The 27,243-nt window shown below is 41.1% G+C and overlaps 1 protein-coding gene across 3 annotated transcripts in view; it reads left to right on the top strand.

Moving 5' to 3' along the window:
• The window catches only part of pald1a (phosphatase domain containing paladin 1a), a 400,383-nt gene that overhangs the window by 262,714 nt on the left and 110,426 nt on the right, over positions 1 to 27,243 (top strand). The window lies entirely within an intron of this gene.

Here is a 27,243-nt window from a genome sequence, read left to right as displayed (position 1 = left end):
TTATTTTATTTTTCGACGTTTTTCTCCAAATTTTACCCATCACGCAATATCCCGAAAAACGGCTTCAACGTGCCTGATTTTAACCGACGTTATATCCACCCGTCCATTATCCTGTGACGTCACTGCGTGAAGCCACCAGAAACAAACATGGCGGATAGTACAGAAAGGTATAGCATAGTAGCTCGGATTCAGACTCGGATTTCAGCGGCGCAAGCCATTCAACAGATTACGCATGTATTGAAACGGATGGTTGGAGTTGCAAATAGCGAAAACGAAATGGAAGAAGAAACTGAAGCTAATGAGGTAGCGCGGACTAATTCGGCGATCGCCTTCTAACCAACGATTGGTATGTGTTTGTTTGGCGTTAAATGTGGGTGGAGGGAAAGGCTGGATGCAAATATAGCTACAAATGAGGCATGGTGATGCACTATGTACATACAGCTAGCCTAAATAGCATGTTAGCATCGATTGGCTTGCAGTCATGCCGTGCGCAAATATGTCTGATTAGCACAAAAGTCAATAACATCAACAAAACTCCCCTTTGTGATTTCGTTGACTTTGTCGTTGGAAATGCATCTGCTTTGCGTGTCGCAGGATATCTACACATTCTTGCCATCTCTGTTGTAGCTTAGCTGTCGTCGGTAAAGTGTGCAGAACAAACGAGGGACTTTCGCATCTTTTGGCCACTGGTGCAACTTGAATCCGTCGATTGGTATGTGTTTGTTTGGCATTAAATGTGGGTGGAGGGAAAGGCTGGATGCAAATATAGCTACAAATGAGGCATAATGATGCAATATGTACATACAGCTCGCCTAAATAGCATGTTAGCATCAATTAGCTTGTAGTCATGCCGTGTGCAAATATGTCTGATTAGCACAAAAGTCAATAACATCAACAAAACTCCCCTTTGTCATTTTGTTGACTTTGTCGTTGGAAATGCATCTGCTTTGAGTGTCGCAGGATATCCACACATTCTTGCCATCTCTGTTGTAGCTTAGCTGTCGTCGGTAAAGTGTGCAGAACAAACGAGGGACTTTCGCATCTTTTGGCCACTGGTGCAACTTGAATCCGTCGATTGGTATGTGTTTGTTTGGCATTAAATGTGGGTGGAGGGAAAGGCTGGATGCAAATATAGCTACAAATGAGGCATAATGATGCACTATGTACATACAGCTCGCCTAAATAGCATGTTAGCATCGATTAGCTTGCAGTCATGCCGTGCGCAAATATGTCTGATTAGCACAAAAGTCAATAACATCAACAAAACTCCCCTTTGTCATTTTGTTGACTTTGTCGTTGGAAATGCATCTGCTTTGAGTGTCGCAGGATATCCACACATTCTTGCCATCTCTGTTGTAGCTTAGCTGTCGTCGGTAAAGTGTGCAGGACAAACGAGGGACTTTCGCATCTTTTGGCCACTGGTGCAACTTGAATCCATCGATTGGTATGTGTTTGTTTGGCATTAAATGTGGGTGGAGGGAAAGGCTAGATGCAAATATAGCTACAAATGAGGCATAATGATGCACTATGTACATACAGCTAGCCTAAATAGCATGTTAGCATCGATTAGCTCGCAGTCATGCCGTGCGCAAATGTGTCTGATTAGCACAAAAGTCAATAACATCAACAAAACTCCCCTTTGTGATTTCGTTGACTTTGTCGTTGGAAATGCATCTGCTTTGAGTGTCGCAGGATATCCACACATTCTTGCCATCTCTGTTGTAGCTTAGCTGTCGTCGGTAAAGTGTGCAGAACAAACGAGGGACTTTCGCGTCTTTTGGCCACTGGTGCAACTTGAATCCGTCGATTGGTATGTGTTTGTTTGGCATTAAATGTGGGTGGAGGGAAAGGCTGGATGCAAATATAGCTACAAATGAGGCATAATGATGCAATATGTACATACAGCTAGCCTAAATAGCATGTTAGCATCGATTAGCTTGCAGTCATGCCGTGCGCAAATATGTCTGATTAGCACAAAAGTCAATAACATCAACAATACTCCCCTTTGTCATTTTGTTGACTTTGTCGTTGGAAATGCATCTGCTTTGAGTGTCGCAGGATATCCACACATTCTTGCCATCTCTGTTGTAGCTTAGCTGTCGTCGGTAAAGTGTGCAGAACAAACAAGGGACTTTCGCGTCTTTTGACCACTGGTGCAACTTGAATCCGTCGATTGGTATGTGTTTGTTTGGCATTACATGTGGGTGGAGGGAAAGGCTAGATGCAAATATAGCTACAAATGAGGCATAATGATGCAATATGTACATACAGCTAGCCTAAATAGCATGTTAGCATCGATTAGCATGCCGTGATCATTGATATGTCTGATTAGCACACTCCACGTAAGTCAACTTGAATCCCTGTTTGTGTTGTTACACCCTCCGACAACACACCGACGAGGCATAATGTCTCCAAGGTACCGAAAAACAGAAAATAACAGAGCTGATTGGACTTGGTGGGTGTAATGTGTTTGAGAAAATGGAGGTTTGCTTCATGTTGTGACATCACGGGTGAAAGGTCATCGCTCCGACAGCGAACAATTGAAAGGCGTTTAAATCGCCAAATTCACCTTTTTAGAGTTCGGAAATCGGTTAAAAAAACATATGGTCTTTTTGGTTTATGACGAACCCCAAGATGCAGAGGAGGCAGGCATGGAGTGAGGAAATATGGTTTAATTTAAAACACTTAAGACAAAAAAACGAACAAAGGGTACAAACAAAATCGCGCACGTGGGCGGATGACAAACAAAAAGGCCAAGCGTGGAAGCTAGCAGGTATCGAGCAAGAACCAGAAGTCGTACTTATAATATGAAAACACTGGAGAACAAAGCAGGTAAAATAGGAGCAGGCTGATTGACACCAGGTGTGGCTAGGTGCCAATCAGCCGCAGCTGAGGGGAAAACAGCGCACAGGGGAAAAACAGGAAACAGACGTAATAAGAGTGCTAAAAACAGGAAATACTAAACACACACAGAGGAAAAACTAAACATCAAGGTATATATTGACGCTTACATAGGTCTGGTGATAATGTTCCGCTTTAAATTCTGACCATTTCCCTAAAAAAAACGTATATTTTCGTAAAAATGTCTGGGTTTTTTTGTTAGAAAAATCATGGCTTTATTCTCACACTGTCAAACAAAATATTGAATCAAATTATCCACATTGAATTTTTGATGAATTACAATTGAATATCTTTTTTTTTAGTCTGCTACATGAGCAAAAAAATGAGGAAAGAAGAGAATACTGCATGTATGCACTTTTTAAACATGTTTTAGAGTCACTCTGCAGAGGATATAAGAATAATGGATGGATTTTGACAACACTACTTTATTTTTCCAATATTACAAATGTATATGTAATATTGATTAATTAATACATTATTATAAATATTACATTAATTATTTAATACATATGTAATTAATACATTATTATCCATCCATCCATCTTCTTCCGCTTATCCGAGGTCTGGTCGCGGGGGCAGCAGCCTAAGCAGGGAAGCCCAGACTTTCCTCTCCCCAGCCACTTCGTCTAGCTCTTCCCGGGGGATCCCGAGGCGTTCCCAGGCCACGGGGAAGACCCAGGACACGTCTTCCCAACGTGTCCTGGGTCTTCCCCGTGGCCTCCTACCGGTCGGACGTGCCCTAAACACCTCCCTAGGGAGGCGTTCGGGTGGCATCCTGACCAGATGCCCGAACCACCTCATCTGGCTCCTCTCCATGTGAAGGAGCAGCGGCTTTACTTTGAGTTCCTCCCGGATGGCAGAGCTTCTCACCCTATCTCTAATACATTATTATAAATATTACAAATACGTTATAAATGTATTTGTAATATTGGATAATAATACAATGTTATGAATGCTACATTAATTAATTGTTAATATTACACTAATTAATATATTATTATAGATATTACAAATACATTATACATGTATTTGTAATATTTATTTATATAGACCTAAATCACGATTGTGATTTAGGTCTATATAAATAAATATTATATTAAATAAACATTGATTGACTGATTGATGTTTGTGTTTAAAATCTCATACTATCATGGCTTTGTTTAACACAAGTTTATTTTTTGTAAAATTGCGACTCGTTATTTTATGACAGTATTCCCACAAAAATGTGTTTTTATTCCAATTATTTTCGTTTTATTTTTAATTTTTTTTTACTTCACTTTTGTATTGTCAAGTTATTACCAGGTTAAACTCGTAAAATGTTGTATTTTCTTTTCTTTCGTAAAATTATGGATTTGTTTTCATAATTATCACACTTTATTTAATTAAAATTAGGACTTTTTCTAGTAATATTTCTACTTACTTCCCTATAACATTACACTTTTTCTCTTGTAAAATTACATGTTTTAAATAACATTTTGTCTTTAATCGTCAGAGTTGGTTTATGACGAACCCCAAGATGCAGAGAAGGAGGCAGGCATGGAGTGAGAAAATATGGTTTAATTTAAAACAGTAAGACAAAAAACAAACAAAGGGTACAAACAAAAGGCGCGCACGTGGGCGGATAACAAACAAAAAGGCCTAGCGTGGAAGCTAGCAGGTATCAAGCAAGAAACAGAAGTCGTACTTATAATATGAAAACACTGGAGAACAAAGCAGGTAAAATAGGAGTGGGTTGATAGACGCCAGGTGTGGCTAGGTGCCAATCAGCCGCAGCTGAGGGGAAAAACAGGAAACAGACAAAATAAGAACGCTGACAGGAACTAAAAACAGGAAATTCTAAACACACACAGAGGAAAAACTAAAACACAAACAAACTGTCAGTGGCAAGCCTGACAATAATAATATTATAACAATCTGTATTTTTTTTCCTCGTAAAGATACAATTTATTACAGTAAAATTAGGACTTTTTCTTGTTATATTTGTACTTTATTACAGTTTTTTTTTTCTCAAAAATGTTTACAAATCATTAAAATTTTCACTCATTTGATGTAAAATTCTGCCCTTTTTCTCATATAACTATTATTGTAAAAAAAAAAAACATGTTTTTTCTTGTGACATTCCGACTTTAATTAAAATTAGGACTTTTTCTAGTAATATTTCTACTTACTTCCTATAACATTACACTTTTTATCTTGTAAAATTACATGTTTTAAGTAACATTTTGACTTTATTCATTTAAAAGTGTGCCCAGTTTCTCTTTAATCGTCAGAGTTGGTTTGTGACGAACCCCAAGATGCAGAGAAGGAGGCAGGCATGGACGGAGAAAACATGATATAATTTAAAACACTAAGACAAAAAACAAACAAAGGGTACAAACAAAAAGCGCGCACGTGGGCGGATAACAAACAAAAAGGCCTAGCATAGAAGCTAGCAGGTTTCGAGCACGAAACAGAAGTCGTACTTATAATAAGAAAACACTGGAGAACAAAGCAGGTAAAATAGGATTGGGCTGATTGACACCAGGTGTGGCTAGGTGCCAATCAGCCGTATCTGAGGGTAAAAAACAGGAAACAGACAAAATAAGAGCGCTGACAGGAACTAAAAACAGGAAATACTAAACACACACAGAGGAAAAACAAAAACACAAACAAACTTCCTGTGGCAAGCCTGACAATAATATTTTAACATTCTGTATTTTTTCCTCATAAAGATACAATTCATTACATTAAAATTACAACTTTTTCTTGTAATATTTCTTCTTTATTACAGCTTTTTTTTTCCTCAAAAATGTTTACAAATCATTACAATTTTCACTCATTTGATGTAAAATTCTCCCCTTTTACTCATATAATAAAAACATGTTTTTTCTTGTGACATTCCGACTTTAATTAAAATTCGGACTTTTTCTAGTAATATTTCTTCTTACTTCCATATAACATTACACTTTTTATCTTGTAAAATTACATGTTTTAATTAACATTTTGACTTTATTCATTTAAAAGTGTGCCCAGTTTCTCTTTAATCATCAGAGTTGGTTTGTGACGAACCCCAAGATGCAGAGAAGGAGGCAGGCATGGAGTAAGAAAACATGATATAATTTAAAACAGTAAGACAAAAAACAAACAAAGGGTGCAAACAAAAAGCGCGCACGTGGGCGGATAACAAACAAAAAGGCCTAGCGTGGAAGCTAGCAGGTATCAAGCAAGAAACGGAAGTCGTACTTATAATATGAAAACACTGGAGAACAAAGCAGGTAAAATAGGAGTGGGCTGATAGACACCAGGTGTGGCTAGGGGAAAACAGCGCACAGTGGAAAAAACAGGAAACAGACAAAATAAGAGCCCTGACAGGAACTAAAAACAGGAAATACTAAACACACACAGAGGAAAAACAAAAACACAAACAAACTTCCAGTGGCAAGCCTGACAATAATAATATTTTAACATTCTGTATTTTTTCCTCGTAAAGATACAATTCATTACATTAAAATTAGGACTTTTTCTTGTAATATTTCTTCTTTATTACAGCTTTTTTTTTCCTCAAAAATGTTTACAAATCAATACAATTTTCACTCATTTGATGTAAAATTCTGCAATTTTTCTCATATTATAACTATTATTGTAAAAAAAAAATCAACATGTTTTTTCTTGTGATATTCCGACTTTAATTGAAATTCGGACTTTTTCTAGTAATATTTCTTCTTACTTCCGTATAACATTACACTTTTTATTTTGTAAAATTACATGTTTTAAGTAACATTTTGACTTTATTCATTTAAAAGTGTGCCCAGTTTCTCTTTAATCGTCAGAGTTGGTTTGTGACGAACCCCAAGATGCAGAGAAGGAGGCAGGCATGGAGTAAGAAAACATGATATAATTTAAAACACTAAGACAAAAAACAAACAAAGGGTGCAAACAAAAAGCGCGCACGTGGGCGGATAACAAACAAAAAGGCCTAGCGTGGAAGCTAGCAGGTATCGAGCAAGAAACGGAAGTCGTACTTATAATATGAAAACACTGGAGAACAAAGCAGGTAAAATAGGAGTGGGCTGATAGACACCAGGTGTGGCTAGGGGAAAACAGCGCACAGTGGAAAAAACAGGAAACAGACAAAATAAGAGCGCTGACAGGAACTAAAAACAGGAAATACTAAACACACACAGAGGAAAAACAAAAACACAAACAAACTTCCAGTTGCAAGCCTGACAATAATAATATTTTAACATTCTGTATTTTTTCCTCGTAAAGATACAATTCATTACATTAAAATTAGAACTTTTTCTTGTAATATTTCTTCTTTATTACAGATTTTTTTTCCCCTCAAAAATGTTTACAAATCATTACAATTTTCACTCGTGATGTAAAATTCTGCCCTTTTTCTCATATTATAACTATTATTGTAAAAAAAAAATCATGTTTTTCTTGTGACATTCCGACGTCATTCTTGTAAGCATGACATCATCAGTATGTTCCTCTTGTGCGTGTGGCCCTAATCCTCCATTCAGGTTTCTTTTTAAATGTTTCACTCTGCCTCAAAGTTGGCCTTTTTCTTTTTAATTGATTGATTATTTAGTTGAAATCTTGTTATAAAGAGGGAGCTTGAAGACTTCAAAAGATGTTATTGTTTTCCTTGGCCATGTTTTAGCTGTGAAGCAAACCCGACAATTACTGTCTTTTTTTTTTTTTTTATGGGAACTAACATCATCAACTCTCTTCTCTCTTTTTTGGAGCTGAAATAAATCAAAGTGTCTCCGCTCCCGTCTGTCTCCCTCGTGTTGTTCCTCCTTCACGTTTTCTATTCGGCGCTCGGGCCAAGTGGGCTCTCTCTGGTTTCCTTTTTCTTCGTTCCCTCTCCCTCCCCCGCCCTCCTTTTTTTTATCTCCTCATCATCTGGCGCTCCAGATACGCTAGGAAGCCGCTCGTATATCCGGACGGCCTCTTTATGTTGTATCGGCGCCAGCAGTGCATACAGATGATGCATTGTTGCTGCTCACATCCTTCATCTCTTCGCTATACAGTAATAAGGAGCTTAGGTGGATCAAAAGGCTAATCTGGCGTTGCCTTTTGAAGTGGACAGGTCTTCATTTAAGAAGAGGCGGAGCGCCGGCGGTGGTGGGGGAGGAAAAAGGCTGCGGGGTGATTAAAAGCTGCTTTGAAAGTCTGATATCCCAAATCGCTTCCCGTCTTGTTGGTGCATAGCAGGCTTATCTGGCCGGGCGCGGAAGTTGTCGGGATGTTATCGCGTCACAAAGGCACTCTCCTGGATTATGGCGAATGGAAACGGAGCGGTTCGCTTGGCACGGGAATCTTCTTTACGTTTGGGAGGGGCACACGTTGCTACTTTCGACACGGTGGCGACTCGGCTGCGAGGAGGAGGATGGCCGCCATATCCCTAATCAAGCCTTTTCTCTTTGAATGTTAAAGGCCTACTGAAACCCACTACTACCGACCACGCAGTCTGATAGTTTTTATCAATCAATCAATCAATCAATGTTTACTTATATAGCCCTAAATCACTAGTGTCTCAAAGGGCTGCACAAACCACCACGACATCCTCGGTAGGCCCACATAAGGGCAAGGAAAACTCACACCCAGTGGGACGTCGGTGACAATGATGACTATGAGAACCTTGGAGAGGAGGAAAGCAATGGATGTCGAGCGGGTCTAACATGATACTGTGAAAGTTCAATCCACAATGGATCCAACACAGTCGCGAGAGTCCAGTCTGAAGCGGATCGAACACAGCAGCGAGAGTCCCGTTCACAGCGGAGTCAGCAGGAAACCATCCCAAGCGGAGGCAGATCAGCAGCGCAGAGATGTCCCCAGCCGATACACAGGCAAGCAGTACATGGCCACCGGATCGGACCGGACCCCCTCCACAGGGGAGAGTGGGACATAGAAGAAAAAGAAAAGAAACGGCAGATCAACTGGTCTAAAAAGGGAGTCTATTTAAAGGCTAGAGTATACAAATGAGTTTTAAGGTGAGACTTAAATGCTTCTACTGAGGTAGCATCTCGAACTGTTACCGGGAGGGCATTCCAGAGTACTGGAGCCCGAACGGAAAACGCTCTATAGCCCGCAGACTTTTTTTGGGCTTTGGGAATCACTAACAAGCCGGAGTCCTTTGAACGCAGATTTCTTGCCGGGACATATGGTACAATACAATCGGCAAGATAGGATGGAGCTAGACCGTGTAGTATTTTATACGTAAGTAGTAAAACCTTAAAGTCACATCTTAAGTGCACAGGAAGCCAGTGCAGGTGAGCCAGTACAGGTATATATGTATGTATATATGTATATAAAGGTATATACAGTACAGGTATATATGTATGTATATATGTATATAAAGGTATATACAGTACAGGTATATATGTATGTATATATGTATATAAAGGTATATACAGTATAGGTATATATGTATGTATATAAAGGTATATACAGTATAGGTATATATGTATGTATATATGTATATAAAGGTATATACAGTATAGGTATATATGTATGTATATATGTATATAAAGGTATATACAGTACAGGCGTAATGTGATCAAACTTTCTTGTTCTTGTCAAAAGTCTAGCAGCCGCATTTTGTACCAACTGTAATCTTTTAATGCTAGACATGGGGAGACCCGAAAATAATACGTTACAGTAGTCGAGGCGAGACGTAACAAACGCATGGATAATGATCTCAGTGTCTTTAGTGGACAGAATGGAGCGAATTTTAGCGATATTGCGGAGATGAAAGAAGGCCGTTTTAGTAACGCTTTTAATGTGTGCCTCAAAGGAGAGAGTTGGGTCGAAGATAATACCCAGATTCTTTACCGTGTCGCCTTGTTTAATTGTTTGGTTGTCAAATGTTAGAGTTGTATTATTAAATAGAGTTTGGTGTCCAGCAGGACCGATAATCAGCATTTCCGTTTTTTTGGCGTTGAGTTGCAAAAAGTTAGCGGACATCCATTGTTTAATTTCATTAAGACACGCCTCCAGCTGACTACAATTTATATCAATGATGAAATATTAACATTGCAACACATGCCAATACAGCACTTTTTAGTTTACTAAGTTGCAATTTAAAATTTTTCGCGCGGAAATATCATGCTAAAACGTCGCGGTATGATGACGCGCATTGTAGAGGACATTTTGTTCCAGCACCCTTCACAGCTATAAGTCGTCTGTTTTCATCGCATAATTCCAAGTGTTGCTGAGTCTTTTGCAATTTGTTCAATTAATAATGGAGACGTCAAAGAAGAAAGATGTAGGTGGGAAGCGGTGTTTTGCGGCCGCCTTTAGCAACACAAACACAGCCGGTGTTTCCTTGATTACATTCCTGAAAGATGACGGTGAAGCTTTACTATGGAACAGAGCGGTCAAGCGAACATGGTTCCCTACGGTTGGTAGAGTGGCCGTGCCAGCAACTTGAGGGTTGCAGGTTCGATCCCCGCTTTCGCCATCCCAGATACTGCCGTTGTGTCCTTGGGCAAGACACTTTACCCACCTGCTCCCAGTGCCACCCACACTGCTTTAAATGTAACTTAGATATTGGGTTTCACGATGTAAAGCGCTTTGAGTCACTAGAGAAAAAGCGCTATATAGATATAATTCACTTCACTTCACTACCCCGTGTCAACCGGCAGGGTTCGGTGAGAAAATGGTGGTAATAAGTCGGCTCTTACCGTAGACATGAGCGGAGAGCTTGCGTCGTTCCTCCTGCGCCTGTCAAAGAGGCAGCTGCGACTCTCTTGCCTCCTCCCACCGGCCCCCCGACCGTCGGATACTCCAACCGTGGAGGAAGAGGGGGGGGGGGGGGGGGGGGGGGGGGGATAATCTCAGCCCGGCCCCAACGGCTGGTTTCGCCTCGTCGATAAACGTGGCTTCTCTCAGAGACACTGGCGGTCACCACACCCGTGGCCACACCCCTCCGACTTTCAGGTTGTACAGGTACGACCATATAATCTCACTAAAACACTAGTAACACAATAAGCAGATAAGGGATTTTCCAGAATTATCCTAGTAAATTTGTCTAATAACATCTGAATCTAGTTTTTTTTTTTCTCCTACTCCTTCACTCTCACTTTCCTCATCCACGAATCTTTCATCCTCGCTCAAATTAATGGGGAAATTGTCGCTTTCTCGGTCCGACTCGCTCTCGCTACTGGTGGCCATGATTGTAAACAATGTGAGGATGTGAGGAGCTCCACAACCCGTGACGTCACGCACACATCGTCTGCTACTTCCGGTACAGGCAAGGCTTTTTTATTAGCGACCAAAAGTTGTAAACTTTATCGTGGATGTTCTCTACTAAATCCTTTCAGCAAAAATATGGCAATATCGCGAAATGATCAAGTATGACACATAGAATGGACCTGCTATCCCCGTTTAAATAAGAACATCTCATTTCAGTAGGCCTTTAAAGTACCAATTATAGTCACACAGACTTGTTCACCCCCCCGGGAGGTGAGGGGAGCAGTGAGCAGCAGCAGTGGCTGCGCCCGGGAATCATTTTTGGTGATTTAACCTCCAATTCCAACCCCTTGAGGTAATGGGTCCCATGTTTATAGTCTTTGGTATGACTCGGCCAGGGTTTGAACTCCCGACCTACTGATCTCAGGGCGGACACTCTAACCACTAGGCCACTGAGTCAAATTCATTGAGACCTTATAGCACAGGTGCATCAAACTCAAGGCCCGGGGGCCACATTTGGCCCTGACCTCATTCTATCTGGCACGGAAACACCTGGAAATGTGTTAAAAAAGTACTTAAAATGTTCTCGCTAAATGTAATTGATATATGTCATTTTGACAGAAAAGATATATGTACTAGTGTTGTAACGAAACCAATATTTTGGTACCGGTACTAAAATATTTTCGATACTTTTCGGTTCTTTTTTAAATAAAAGGGAACCACAAAAAATGGCATTATTGGCTTTATTTTAACAAAACTTATGTTTATTATTGCAGTTAAATCCTTAAATAAAGTAGTGAACATACAAGACAACTTGTCTTTTATTAGTAAGTAAACAAAGAAAGGCTCCTAATTTGTCTGCAGTAACATTTTGTGTCATTTCCCATTCTATTATTTTGTCAACATTATTAAGGACAAGCGGTAGAAAATGAATTATTAATCTACTTGTTAATATCTGCTTACTTTCTCTTTTAACATGTTCTATCTACACTTCTGTTAAAATATAATAATCTCTTATTTTTCTGTTGTTTGATACTATACATTAGTTTTGGATGATACCACAAATGTGGGTATCGATCCGATACCAAGTCGTTACAGGATCATACATTGGTTATATTCAAAGTCCTCATATGTCCAGGGACTCAAACCTTTGTCAAGCCATAAATCAGTGAAGTTGTGTGTCTTTATCGAGCATATAAGTCTGTGAAACTCGGGTCTTTTTATACTTGTGCATCAGTAAAAACTATTATTTTTCAACCCACAAATCTGCAAAATTCAAGTTTATCCAGCACACGAGAGAGAGTAAAACTCTTGACTTCATGGAACACAGGCAAGTCAGTGAAACTCGAATCCCCGTGAGTCGGTTAAACTTAAGCTTTTATTGAGTACAAGTGTGTCAGTGAAACCTGAGTCTTTGTCAATCCGGGAGTCAGTGAAATTTGGGATGTCAGTTAACCTTGAGTCTTCGTCGGCCCGTGAGTCATTGAAACTTCAATTGTCACCAACCCCGGGAGTCAGTAAAACTTTTTGTGTCTTTATCGAGCACAAGAGTCTGTGAAACTCGGGTCTTTTTCAATTTGTGCGTCAGTGAAAACTATATTTTTTCAACCCATAAATCAGCAAAATTCGAGTTTACCAAGCACATGTGAGTCAGTGAAACTCGTGACTTCATCAAACACATGTGAGTCAGTGAAATGCTTATCAAACCGTGAGTCGGTAAAACTTGAGTCTTCATTGAGCACGGGGATGTCAGTTAACCTTGAGTCTTTATCGGCCCGTGAGTCATTGAAACTTCAATTGTCACCAACCCCGGGAGTACGTAAAACGTTTTGTGTCTTTATCGAGCACATGAGTCTGTGAAACTCGGGTCTTTTTAAATTTGTGCGTCAGTAAAAACTATATTTTTTCAACCCGTAAATCAGCGAAATTCGAGTTTACCAAGCACATGTGAGTCAGTGAAACTCGTGACTTCATCAAACACAGGTGAGTCAGTGAAATGCTTATCAAACAGTGAGTCTGTAAAACTTGAGTCTTCATTGAGCACAGGGATGTGAATTAACCTTGAGTCTTTGTTGGCCCGTGAGTCTTTGTCGGCCCGTGAGTCATTGAAACTTCACTTGTTACCAACCCTGGTAGTCAGTAAAACTTGAGTTTTTGTCAACCCTTTAGTCAATAAAACTTATGCCTTCACGATTCATTGTCAATCTGTGAGTTAGTAAAACTCAATCCATTGATCAGTGAACTTTTGTGTCTTAATCGAGCATACGAGTCTGTGAAACTCAGGTCTTTTTATATTTGTGTGTCAGTAAAAACTATTATTTTTCAACCCATAAATCAGCCAAATTCAAGTTTATCAAGCACACGTGAGTCAGTGAAACTCGTGACTTCATGGAACACAAGTGAGTCGGTGAAACTCGAATCCCCGTGAGTCGGTGAAACTTAGGTTTTCGTTGAGTACAAATGTGTCAGTGAAACTTGAGTCTTTGTCAATCCGTGAGTTGGTGAAATTTCAGTCTTCATTGAGCACGGGGGTTGTCGGTTAACCTTCAGTCTTCTCCGGTCCGTGAAACTCAAAATTGGCGCTGTGAGGGATCCACAGATTAAGGCGGACAAAAGGCGGTATTGAGCAGGCGAGAAGCTGCCGGAGGATGTTGGGATGAAAAAGAGAGACCTTGATCTTAATGGTTGGCAAAAAGTTTTTATATGAAAGCTGGACGGGTGGCGCTGATTATTACACGCCTGGCTGACCACACTAATGAAACATCTTCCCCCGGCCCCGAGAAAAAGATAAAAAGCGGTATCGCATTGCAGCAACATTTCTTGTACAACGAACATTTCTGTAGAAAATAAAATCGGATAGTTGGCAGTAAAAATGAGGTGATATGCAATTATAGCTTTGGTAGGGCATGGAGTAATACACAAAACCCAAAACCAGTGAAAGCTTGTAAATATGGTAAATAAAAACTGAATACAATGATTGGCAAATCATTTTCAAGCTATATTCAATTGAATAGACTGTTTGAAAAAAAAAAAAAAAGCTGACAGAAGTGGCAAAAAAGACTGAGAAAGTTGAGGAATGCTCATCAAACACTTATGTGGAACATCCCACAGGTGAACAGGCTCATTGGGAACAGGTGGGTGCCATAAAAGCAGCTTCCATGAAATGTTCAGTCGTTCACAAACAAGAATTGTGACAAATGCGTGAGCAAATTGTCCAAACAGTTTAAGAACAACATTTCTCAACCAGCTATTGTGAGGAATGTAGGGATTTCACCATCTACGGTCTGTTATATATTCAAAAGGTACAGAGAATCTGGAGAAATCACTGCACGTAAACCATTAAATTACGAACCTTCCATCCCTCGGGCATCAAAAAGCGACATCACTGTGTGAAGGATATGACCACATGAGCTCAGGAACACTTCAGAAAACCACCGTCAGTAACTACAGTGTGTCGCTACATCTGTAAGTGCGAGTTAAAACTACTATGCAAAGCGAAAGCCATTTATCAACAACACCCAGAAACGCCGCCGGCTTAGCTGGGCCTGAGCTCATCTAAGATGGACTGATACAAAATGGAAAAATGGTTTGTGGTCTGACGAGTCCACATTATAAATTGTTTTTGGAAATGGTGGACGTGGTGTCCTCCGGAACAAAGAGGAAAAGAACCATCCGGATTGTTATAGGCCCAAAGTTCAAAAGCCAGCATCTGTGATGGTATGGGGGTGTATTAGTGCCTAAGGTATGGGTAACTTACACATCTGTGAAGGCACCATTAATGCGGAAAGGTACATGCAGGTTTTGGAGCAACATATGTTGCCATCCAAGCAACGTTATCTCGGACGCCCCTGCTTATTTCAGTAAGACAATGCCAAGCCACGTGTTACAACAGCGTGGCTTCATCGTAAAAGAGAGGGTACTAGACTGGCCTGCCTGTAGTCCAGACCTGTGTCCCATTGAAAATGTGTGGCAAAATATAAAGCCTAAAATACCACAACGGAGACCCCGGACTGTTGAAGTTCTTAAGCTGTACATCAAGGAAGAACGGGAAAGAATTCCACCTGAAAAGTTTCAAATATTGGTCTCCTCAGTTCCCAAACATTTACTGAGTGGTGTTTAAAGGAAAGGCCATGTAAGTCTCACCATGTAAGTCTCACCTTAAAACTCATCTGTATACTCTAGCCTTTAAATAGACCTCCTTTTTAGACCAGTTGATCTGCCGCTTCTTTTCTTTCTCCTATGTCCCCCCCCTCCCTTGTGGAGGGGGTCCGGTCCGATAACCATGGATGAAGTACTGGCTGTCCAGAGTCGAGACCCAGGATGGACGGCTCGTCAGGACCCAGGATGGACCGCTCGCCTGTATCGGTTGGGGACATCTCTACGCTGCTGATCCGCTTGAGATGGTTTCCTGTGGACGGGACTCTCGCTGCTGTCTTGGAGCCACTATGGATTGAACTTTCACAGTATCATGTTAGACCCGCTCGACATCCATTGCTTTCGGTCCCCTAGAGGGGGGGGTTGCCCACATCTGAGGTCCTCTCCAAGGTTTCTCATAGTCAGCATTGTCACTGGCGTCCCACTGGATGTGAATTCTCCCTGGCCACTGGGTGTGAGTTTTCCTTGCCCTTTTGTGGGTTCTTCCGAGGATGTTGTAGTCGTAATGATTTGTGCAGTCCTTTGAGACATTTGTGATTTGGGGCTATATAAATAAACATTGATTGATTGATTGATTGAACACAGTGGTAAAAATAACCCTGTGCAATGTGTTGCTGCCATTAAATTCTAAGTTAATGATGATTTGCAAAAAAAAAATGAAGTTTCCCAGTTTGAATAATAACTATCTTGTCTTTGAATATTGTCTTTCAACTTATATTGAATATAAGTTGAAAAGGATTTGCAAATCATTGTATTCTGTTTTTATTTACCATTTACACAACGTGCCAACTTCATTGGTTTTGGGTTTTGTGTATAGAAAACCAGCTTTAACTAAGCAAAACACTACTATACGTATTATTGACAACTTGTTTATTAATTCTAAGGTACTGTAAACCCACTCGAGCCACCCACTTGAATTCTTTCATTAGCTGGATTCCCAAGTCTGGATGGCGAGCCGAGTCATTGTAACCCAGGTGGTCCCAATGACACACTAGAGACTAGACTAACAGTGAGACTGACTCACTCATTAAAAGCCTGTGTTGTTTTTTCAACAGCGCACTTTCCATTTGTCATGTGTTTGTGCACAGTTTGACTTAAAAGATTTGCAAAAACATTGCAAAGTGTTGTTCCAATCCTGTGTAACCACAGAGTCGGTGAAACTCGAGTCTTTGTTAACCCGAGAGTCAGTCAATCTTAAATCTTCGTCATTCATTCAAGTGTTTGTCAACCCGTGAGTTAGTGGATCGGTTAAATTTGAGTTTTTGTCAAGCTGACTCTTTATAGGGAACACAAGTCAGTAAAACTCAAGTCTTCACCAACCTGAGTCACTGAAATGTGGTGTATTCGTCAATCGGTGAGTCAGTGAAACTCAAGTCTTCATCAACCCGAGTCAGTAAAATTTGGTGTATTCTTCAATCGGTGAGTCAGTGAAACTCAAGTCTTCATCAACCCGAGTCAGTGAAATTTGGCGTATTTGTCAATTGGTAAATCAGTGAAACTCAAGTCTTCATCAACCCGAGTCAGTGAAATTTGGCGTATTCATCAATCGGTGAGTCAGTGAAACTCAAGTCTTCATCAACCCGAGTCAGTGAAATTTGGTGTATTCGTCAATCAGTGAGTCAGTGAAACTCAAGTCTTCATCAACCCGAGTAAGTGAGATTTAGCGTATTCATCAATCGGCGAGTCAGTGAAACTCAAGTCTTCATCAACCCGAGTGTGTGAAATTTGGCGTATTCGTCAATTGGTGAGTCAGTGAAACTCAAGTCTTCATCTACCCGAGTCAGTGAAATTTGGCGTATTTGTCAATTGGTGTGCCAGTGAAACTCAAGTCTTCATCAACCTGAGTCAGTGAAATTTGGCGTAGTCATCAATCGGTGAGTCAGTGAAACACAAGTCTTCATCAACCCGAGTCAGTGAAATTTGGCGTATTCGTCAATTGGTGAGTCAGTGAAACTCAAGTCTTCATCTAGTCAAGTCTCATCTAGGGACGGCGTGGCGCAGTGGGATAGTGGCCGTGCGCAACCCGAGGGTCCCTGGTTCAAATCCCACCTAATACCAACCTCGTCACGTCCGTTGTGTCCTGAGCAAGACACTTCACCCTTGCTCCTGATGGGTGCTGGTTAGCGCCTTGCATGGCAGCTCCCTCCATCAGTGTGTGAATGTGTGTGTGAATGTGGAAGTAGTGTCAAAGCGCTTTGAGTACCTTGAAGGTAGAAAAGCGCTATACAAGTACAACCCATTTATTTATTTATTTATTATCTACCCGAGTCAGTGAAATTTGGCGTATTTGTCAATTGGTGTGCCAGTGAAACTCAAGTCTTCATCAACCTGAGTCAGTGAAATTTGGCGTAGTCATCAATCGGTGAGTCAGTGAAACACAAGTCTTCATCAACCCGAGTCAGTGAAATTTGGCGTATTCGGCAATCGGTAAGTCAGTGAAACTCAAGTCTTCATCAACCCGGGTCATTGAAATTTGGCGTATTCATCAATCGGTGAGTCAGTGAAACTCAACTCTTCATCAACCCGAGTAAGTGAAATTTGGCGTATTCATCAATCTGTGAGTCAGTGAAACTCAAGTCTTCATCAACCTGAGTCAATGAAATTTGGCGTATTCATCAATCGGTGAGTCAGTGAAACTCAAGTTTTCATCAACCCGAGTCATTGAAATTTGGCGTATTCATCAATCGGTGAGTCAGTGAAACTCAACTCTTCATCAACCCGAGTAAGTGAAATTTGGCGTATTCATTAATCTGTGAGTCAGTGAAACTCAACTCTTCATCAACCCGAGTCAGTGAAATTTGGCGTATTCGGCAATCGGCGAGTCAGTGAAACTCAAGTTTTCATCAACCCGAGTCATTGAAATTTGGCGTATTCATCAATCGGTGAGTCAGTGAAACTCAAGTCTTCATCAACCCGAGTAAGTGAAATTTGGCGTATTCATCAATCGGTGAGTCAGTGAAACTCAACTCTTCATCAACCCGAGTAAGTGAAATTTGGCGTATTCATCAATCTGTGAGTCAGTGAAACTCAAGTCTTCATCAACCTGAGTCAATGAAATTTGGCGTATTCATTAATCTGTGAGTCAGTGAAACTCAAGTCTTCATCTACCCGAGTCAGTAAAATTTGGCGTATTTGTCAATTGGTGTGCCAGTGAAACTCAAGTCTTCATCAACCTGAGTCAGTGAAATTTGGCGTATTCATCAATCGGTGAGTCAGTGAAACACAGGGCTTTATCAACCCGAGTCAGTGAAATTTGGCGTATTCGGCAATCGCTGAGTCAGTGAAACTCAAGTCTTCATCAACCCGAGTCATTGAAATTTGGCATATTCATCAATCGGTGAGTCAGTGAAACTCAACTCTTCATCAACCCGAGTCAGTGAAATTTGGCGTATTCATTAATCTGTGAGTCAGTGAAACTCAAGTCTTCATCAAGCTGAGTCAATGAAATTTGGCGTATTCATCAATCGGTGAGTCAGTGAAACACAAGTGTTCATCAACCCGAGTCAGTGAAATTTGGCGTATTCGGCAATCGGTGAGTCAGTGAAACTCAAGTCTTCATCAACCTGAGTCAATGAAAATTGGCGTATTCATCAATCGGTGAGTCAGTGAAACTCAAGTCTTCATCTACCCGAGTCAGTGAAATTTTGCGTATTTGTCAATTGGTGAGTCAGTGAAACACAAGGCTTTATCAACCCGAGTCAGTGAAATTTGGCGTATTCGGCAATCGCTGAGTCAGTGAAACTCAAGTCTTCATCAACCCGAGTCATTGAAATTTGGCATATTCATCAATCGGTGAGTCAGTGAAACTCAACTCTTCATCAACCCGAGTCAGTGAAATTTGGCGTATTCGTCAATTGGTGAGTCAGTGAAACTCAAGTCTTCATCAAGCTGAGTCAATGAAATTTGGCGTATTCATCAATCGGTGAGTCAGTGAAACACAAGTCTTCATCAACCCGAGTCAGTGAAATTTGGCGTATTCGGCAATCGGTGAGTCAGTGAAACTCAAGTTTTCATCAACCCGAGTCATTGAAATTTGGCGTATTCATCAATCGGTGAGTCAGTGAAACTCAACTCTTCATCAACCCGAGTAAGTGAAATTTGGCGTATTCATTAATCTGTGAGTCAGTGAAACTCAAGTCTTCATCAACCTGAGTCAATGAAATTTGGCGTATTCATCAATCGGTGAGTCAGTGAAACTCAAGTCTTCATCTACCTGAGTCAGTGAAATTTTGCGTATTTGTCAATTGGTGTGCCAGTGAAACTCAAGTCTTCATCAACCTGAGTCAGTGAAATTTGGCGTATTCATCAATCGGTGAGTCAGTGAAACACAAGGCTTTATCAACCCGAGTCAGTGAAATTTGGCGTATTCGGCAATCGCTGAGTCAGTGAAACTCAAGTCTTCATTAACCCGAGTCATTGAAATTTGGCATATTCATCAATCGGTGAGTCAGTGAAACTCAACTCTTCATCAACCCGAGTAAGTGAAATTTGGCGTATTCATTAATCTGTGAGTCAGTGAAACTCAAGTCTTCATCACCCCAAGTCAGTGAAATTTGGCGTATTCGTCAATCGGTAAGTCAGTGAAACTCAAGTCTTCATCTACCCGAGTCAGTGAAATTAGGCGTATTCATCAATCGGCGAGTCAGTGAAACTCAAGTCTTCATCAACCCGAGTCAGTGAAATTTGGCGTATTTGTCAATCGGTGATTCTGTGAAAAACACGAGTCTTAGTCAACCTTTGAGTCGATGAACTTGGAGTCTTCATCAAGCACAGGTGAATCGGTGAAAGTCGAGTCTTTTACAATCTGCGCGTTGATAGAAACCAGTCTCCGTCAACTAATGAGTCAGCGAAATTCGAGCGTTCATCGAGCACGGGTGAATGAGTGAATAGCAGGTGTGCATCCACACAGTTAAACTTGACTTTCCATCGGGCACACATGAGTCTGTGATACTCGAGTCGTTGTCAAGCTGTGAGTAGGGTTGTCCTGATACCGATATTTTGGTACAAATCAACCGTTGCCACAGAATGACGTGTTTTATGCCACGCCTTCTTTGCACCATTTTGTCCACCAAACGTTTTATGCTGTGCTGTACATATTGCATCATTATGCCTCATTTGTAGGTGTATTTGAGCTCATTGAATCTCCTTTACTTATGTACTCTGTGCATTTAGTTTATTTTTCCATGTCTCATGACACATTATCTCTGTGATAATTGTAGGAATTCACATTGTAGGAATTTTAAAGAATTTATTTGTAAATGATGGTGGAAAATAAGTATTTAGTCAACCATTCAAAGCTCTCACTGATGGAAGGAGGTTTTGGCTCCATTCATTCTTTCCTTAACACCGATCAATCGTCCTGTCTCCTTAGCAGAAAAACAGCCCCAAAGCATGATGTTTCCACCCCCATGCTTCACAGTAGGTATGGTGTTCTTGGGTCGTATATAAGTCTTTTATTTTTATTTTTTTTTGCGACTCCAGACAGATTTCTTCATTGTGTTTTTGGTCCAATATGGCTCTTTTAACATTTTTGGGTCGCCTACCCCTGCATTAAGCACATTAAGGTCCAAATTAAACACTTAGGGTTTTTCTTGTTGCATTTAAAAAAAAAAAAAAAAAGTTTTATATGTTACTTATAGTCTGCCATAATCTAGGATTATGGCTTTTTTATGAAATTATTCATGATTTATGGTCTGTGCTTTAGGAGAAATACAATCATTAGTAAAAACAATTTTTTGCAGCATCGCGTGGACATCGGGGGCGGTACCTCTGGATTGGCAGACCGGGGTGGTGGTTCCTCTTTTTAAGAAGGGGGAACCGGAGGGTGTGTTCCAACTATCGTGGGATCACACTCCTCAGCCTTCCTGGTAAGGTTTACTCAGGTGTACTGGAGAGGAGGCTACACCGGATAGTCGAACCTCGGATTCAGGAGGAACAGTGTGGTTTTCGTCCTGGTCGTGGAACTGTGGACCAGCTCTGTACTCTCGGCAGGGTTCTTGAGGGTGCATGGGAGTTTGCCCAACCTTTGTGGACTTGGAGAAGGCATTGGACCGTGTCCCTCGGGAAGTCCTGTGGGGAGTGCTCAGAGAGTATGGGGTATCGGACTGTCTGATTGTGGCGGTCCACTCCCTGTATGATCAGTGTCAGAGCTTGGTCCGCATTGCCGGCAGTAAGTCGGACACGTTTCCAGTGAGGGTTGGACTCCGCCAAGGCTGTCCTTTGTCACCCATTCTGTTCATAACTTTTATGGACAGAATTTTTAGGCGCAGTCGAGGCGTTGAGGGGTTCCGGTTTGGTGACCACAGGATTAGGTCTCTGCTTTTTGCAGATGATGTGGTCCTGATGGCTTCGTCTGGCCGGGATCTTCAGCTCTCGCTGGATCGGTTCGCAGCCGAGTGTGAAGCGACCGGAATGAGAATCAGCACCTCCAAGTCCGAGTCCATGGTTCTCGCCCGGAAAAGGGTGGAATGCCATCTCCGGGTTGGGGAGGAGACCCTGCCCCAAGTGGAGGAGTTCAAGTACCTAGGAGTCTTGTTCACGAGTGAGGGAAGAGTGGATCGTGAGATCGACAGGCGGATCGGTGCGGCGTCTTCAGTAATGCGGACGTTGGATCGATCCGTTGTGGTGAAGAAGGAGCTGAGCCGGAAGGCAAAGCTCTCAATTTACCGGTCGATCTACGTTCCCATCCTCACCTATGGTCATGAGCTTTGGGTCATGACCGAAAGGATAAGATCACGGGTACAAGCGGCCCAAATGAGTTTGGGTCTCTCCCTTAGAGATAGGGTGAGAAGCTCTGCCATCCGGGAGGAACTCAAAGTAAAGCCGCTGCTCCTCCACATGGAGAGGAGCCAGATGAGGTGGTTCGGGCATCTGGTCAGGATGCCACCCGAACGCCTCCCTAGGGAGGTGTTTAGGGCACGTCCAACCGGTAGGAGGCCACGGGGAAGACCCAGGACACGTTGGGAAGACTATGTCTCCCGGCTGGCCTGGGAACGCCTCGGGATCCCCCGGGAAGAGCTAGACGAAGTGGCTGGGGAGAGGGAAGTCTGGGTTTCCCTGCTTAGGCTGCTGCCCCCGCGACCTGACCTCGGATAGGCGGAAGATGATGGATGGATGAATGGTAAAAACAATACTACGCCTACACATTTGTTAAAAGGTAAAACACGAATCGTCGCGATTTCTTATGAAATTCAGTCATTTACCTTGCAGCAGTTTGCGCTACGTGGGCGGTTTTGATGCCGCTAATAGTTGGCGCCAAGCCAAGCAGCTGTGTGCACGTCTGTATGCATCTGAATGTGCACAATTGTACGGAATATGTACTGTACTGTGCAATCTACTAATAAAAGTTTCAATCCATCAAACAGCAGGGGGGCTGAGACTCACTTTGCAGGTCTGCTTGACTGTTATATAAATGTTTACCCAAGTCTGAAGCAAAGATGGTAATACGGTAATCTTGCCCTCTTTGGTAGTGGCATGTTTTCAAGCACAGTATTAAAAGCGTCACCGTTATGGATACTTTTGATGCCCAAATACCTCCAAATTGCACTTTATGAACCTTCTTTACAATTGCCCATTATTTGTGTTTTTCCTTGTGTGCGCATTGACACAGACGACATGCTCCTCAGCTCCGTACGGCGCCGCATAGAAAACAAGTACCGGTGTTTTTTCAAAGGCAGTGTAGTACCGTTTGAAATTAATTACTGTTAGAAAAAATTGTTTCTAAGTTATCACAAAAACTTTTGCCCGGCGAGAAGCAAAAACATGTGTTTGGAACCTACCAAGAAGAAGGCTTGTAAAACTCCACTGTGTAGGATGGGAAGCAACATGAAGGTGTTCTGCTACTTTCATGTATTGTACGTATGTATATGTATATATGTGTGTGTGCATATTATCATAATATATATTAAAATTGTATATTAAGAGCTTATGGAAGTTCAACTCCTACCTTGTTTACTTTTTTGGACGGCGTCCTTAAAGTTTTGTAAGTAATCCAAAATATCAAGCAGCTAAAATGCACCAAACATAAGTGTGAATAATTTTTTTTTTTTTGCATTTTTCCCATCATGTTTTGCAATGGATTTAAATGGATGTAATTTATATATATATATATATATATATATTTTTTAATGGTGGTTGGCGTTTTTTTTTTTTTATAATATCCACAGTTTTTTTCTGTACCATGACTAGGGAAGGTTGTTTGTCACCAAAGTGCTACTTCATGGTGGGTTTAATTGGTATAAAAGTATAAGTATTGGCTGCGTAAATGCACGGCTTTTATAGGAAGCCATTTCCTTGCCTCTTTCGCCAAACACGGTTTGAAAGTATAAGGACTCTCAACGGGAGTTATTTCCTTGCCTCTGTAACTAAAGTGCTACTTCATGGTGGGTGTAGTTGGTGTTAAAGTATAAAGATCAGCTGTGTAAAGAAAAGGCCTTTATTGGAAGTCATTTCCTTGCCTCTGTGGCCAAACGTGGTTTTTTTGGTTTTAAAGCACAATAATCCTCAACATGAGTTATTTCCCTGCCTCTGTGGCCAAACTGCTTCTTCATGTGAGGTTCAGTTGGTTATAAAGTATGAAAACCTACTCCGTACGGAAAAAACTTTTATGGTAAGTTATTTCCTCGCCTCTGTTGCCAAATGCGGAATTTGTTGGTTTTAAAGTACAAGGACCCTCAAAAGGAGTTATTTCCTCGCCTCTGTTGCCAAAGGGCTACTTTGTGGTGGGATTTAGTTGGTTTTAAAGTAAATCGGCTGCGTAAATAAAAGGCCTTTATAAAAAAGTAATTTCTTTTGCCTCTGTCACTAAACTTGGGTTCTATTGGTTCTAAAAAGTATAAGGATCCTCGAAAGAAGTTATTTCCTCACCTTTGTCGCCAAAGTGCTTCTTGAAGGTGGGTGTAGTTGGTGTTAAAGTATAAGGATCGGCTGTGTATATAAACGGCCTTTAAAGGAAGTTATTTCCTTGCCTCTGTCGCCAAACGCGATTTCTGTTGGTTTTCAAGTGTAAGGACCCTCAACGGGAGTTATTTCCTCGCCTCTGTCGCCAAAGTGCTACTTTGTGGTGGGTTTTAGTTGGTTTCTATGTTAATCGGCTGATTAAATAAAAGGCCTATATAAAAAGTTATTTCCTTGCCTCTGTCGCCAAACACGATTTCTGTTGGTTTTCAAGTATAAGGACTCTCACCGGGAGTTATTTCCTCGCCTCTGTCACTAAAGTGCTATTTTATGGTTGTTGTAGTTGGTGTTTAAGTATAAGGATCGGCTGTGTAAATAAACAGTCTTTATAGGAAGTCACTTCTTCACCTCTGTCGCCAAACGTGATTTCTGTTGCTTTTAAAGCACAAGGACCCTCAGCGGGAGTTATTTCCTCGTCTTTGTCGCCAAAGTGCTACTTTATGGTGGGTTTTAGTTGGTTTTAAAGTATAAGAATTGGCTGCGTAAATAAACGGCATTTATTAGAAAGTAATTTCCTTGTCTCTGTCGCCAAACGCGGGTTATGTTGGTTTTAAAGCACAAAGACCCTAAGCGGGAGTTATTTCCTTGCCTCTGTCACCAAAGTGCTACTTCAAGGTGGGTGTAGTTGGTGTTAAAGTAAAAGATTCAGCTGCGTAAATAAACAGCTTTTATAGGAAGTTATTTCCTTGCGTCTGTCGCCAAACACAATTTCTGTTGGTTTTAAAGTATAAGGACTCTCAACGGGAGATATTTCCTCGCCTCTGTCGCCAAAGTGCTACTTCGTGGTGAGTTTTAGTTGGTTTTAAAGTAAATTGGCTGCATAAATAAAAGTCCTTTATAAAAAGTTATTTCCTTGCCTCTGTCGCCAAACGCGATTTCTGTTGGTTTTCAAGTATAAGGACTCTCAACGGGAGTTATTTCCTTGCCTCTGTCGCTAAAGTGTTACTTCGTGCTGGGTTTTAGTTGGTTTTAAAGTAGAATAATCGGCTGCATAAATAAACAGCCTTTATAGAAAGTAATTTCTATGCCTCTGTCGCCAACTTCGGGTTCTGTTGGTTCTAAAAAGTAAAAGGACCCCTCAGCGGGATTTATTTCCTCGCCTCTGTCGCCAAAGTGCCACTCCGTGGTGGGTTTTAGTTGGTTTTCTAAGTAAATCAGCTGCATAAATAAAAGGCCCATATAAAAAGTTATTTCCTTGCCTCTGTCGCCAAACACAATTTCTCTTAGTTTGAAAGTATAAGGACTCTCAACGGGAGTTATTTCCTAGCCTCTGTCGCCAAAGTGCTACTTTATGGTGGGTTTTAGTTGGTTTTAAAGTATAAGAATGAGCTGCGTAAATAAACAGCCTTTATAGGAAGTCATTTCCTCGCCTCTGTGGCCAAACGTGGATTTTTTGGTTTTAAAGCACAATAATCCTCAACATGAGTTATTTCCCTGCCTCTGTGGCCAAACGGCTTCTTCATGTGAGGTTCAGTTGGTTATAAAGTATGAAAACCTACTCCGTACGGAAAAAACTTTTATGGTAAGTTATTTCCTCGCCTCTGTTGCCAAATGCGGAATTTGTTGGTTTTAAAGTACAAGGACCCTCAAAAGGAGTTATTTCCTCGCCTCTGTTGCCAAAGGGCTACTTTGTGGTGGGATTTAGTTGGTTTTAAAGTAAATTGGCTGCGTAAATAAAAGGCCTTTATAAAAAAGTAATTTCTTTTGCCTCTGTCACCAAACTTGGGTTCTATTGGTTCTAAAAAGTATAAGGATCCTCGAAAGAAGTTATTTCCTCACCTTTGTCGCCAAAGTGCTACTTGAAGGTGGGTGTAGTTGGTGTTAAAGTATAAGGATCGGCTGTGTATATAAACGGCCTTTAAAGGAAGTTATTTCCTTGCCTCTGTCGCCAAAGGCGGTTTCTGTTGGTTTTCAAGTATAAGGACCCTCAACGGGAGTTATTTCCTCGCCTCTGTCGCCAAAGTGCTACTTTGTGGTGGGTTTTAGTTGGTTTCTATGTTAATCGGCTGATTAAATAAAAGGCCTATATAAAAAGTTATTTCCTTGCCTCTGTCGCCAAACACGATTTCTGTTGGTTTTCAAGTATAAGGACTCTCACCGGGAGTTATTTCCTCGCCTCTGTCACTAAAGTGCTATTTTATGGTTGTTGTAGTTGGTGTTTAAGTATAAGGATCGGCTGTGTAAATAAACAGTCTTTATAGGATGTGACTTCTTCACCTCTGTCGCCAAACGTGATTTCTGTTGCTTTTAAAGCACAAGGACCCTCAGCGGGAGTTATTTCCTCGTCTTTGTCGCCAAAGTGCTACTTTATGGTGGGTTTTAGTTGGTTTTAAAGTATAAGAATTGGCTGCGTAAATAAACGGCATTTATTAGAAAGTAATTTCCTTGTCTCTGTCGCCAAACGCGGGTTATGTTGGTTTTAAAGCACAAAGACCCTAAGCGGGAGTTATTTCCTTGCCTCTGTCACCAAAGTGCTACTTCAAGGTGGGTGTAGTTGGTGTTAAAGTAAAAGATTCGGCTGCGTAAATAAACAGCTTTTAAAGGAAGTTATTTCCTTGCGTCTGTCGCCAAACACAATTTCTGTTGGTTTTAAAGTATAAGGACTCTCAACGGGAGATATTTCCTCGCCTCTGTCGCCAAAGTGCTACTTCGTGGTGAGTTTTAGTTGGTTTTAAAGTAAATTGGCTGCATAAATAAAAGTCCTTTATAAAAAGTTATTTCCTTGCCTCTGTCGCCAAACGCGATTTCTGTTGGTTTTCAAGTATAAGGACTCTCAACGGGAGTTATTTCCTTGCCTCTGTCGCTAAAGTGTTACTTCGTGCTGGGTTTTAGTTGGTTTTAAAGTAGAATAATCGGCTGCATAAATAAACAGCCTTTATAGAAAGTAATTTCCTTGCCTGTCGCCAAATTCGGGTTCTGTTGGTTCTAAATAGTAAAAGGACCCCTCAGCGGGATTTATTTCCTCGCCTCTGTCGCCAAAGTGCCACTCCGTGGTGGGTTTTAGTTGGTTTTAAAGTAAATCAGCTGCATAAATAAAAGGCCCATATAAAA

This window comes from Nerophis ophidion, linkage group LG08 (assembly GCF_033978795.1).
Source record: "Nerophis ophidion isolate RoL-2023_Sa linkage group LG08, RoL_Noph_v1.0, whole genome shotgun sequence".
Lineage (NCBI taxonomy): Eukaryota > Metazoa > Chordata > Actinopteri > Syngnathiformes > Syngnathidae > Nerophis > Nerophis ophidion.
The sequence above is the reverse complement of the archived record's forward strand: the minus strand, read 5'-3'. Positions and strand labels throughout refer to the sequence as shown.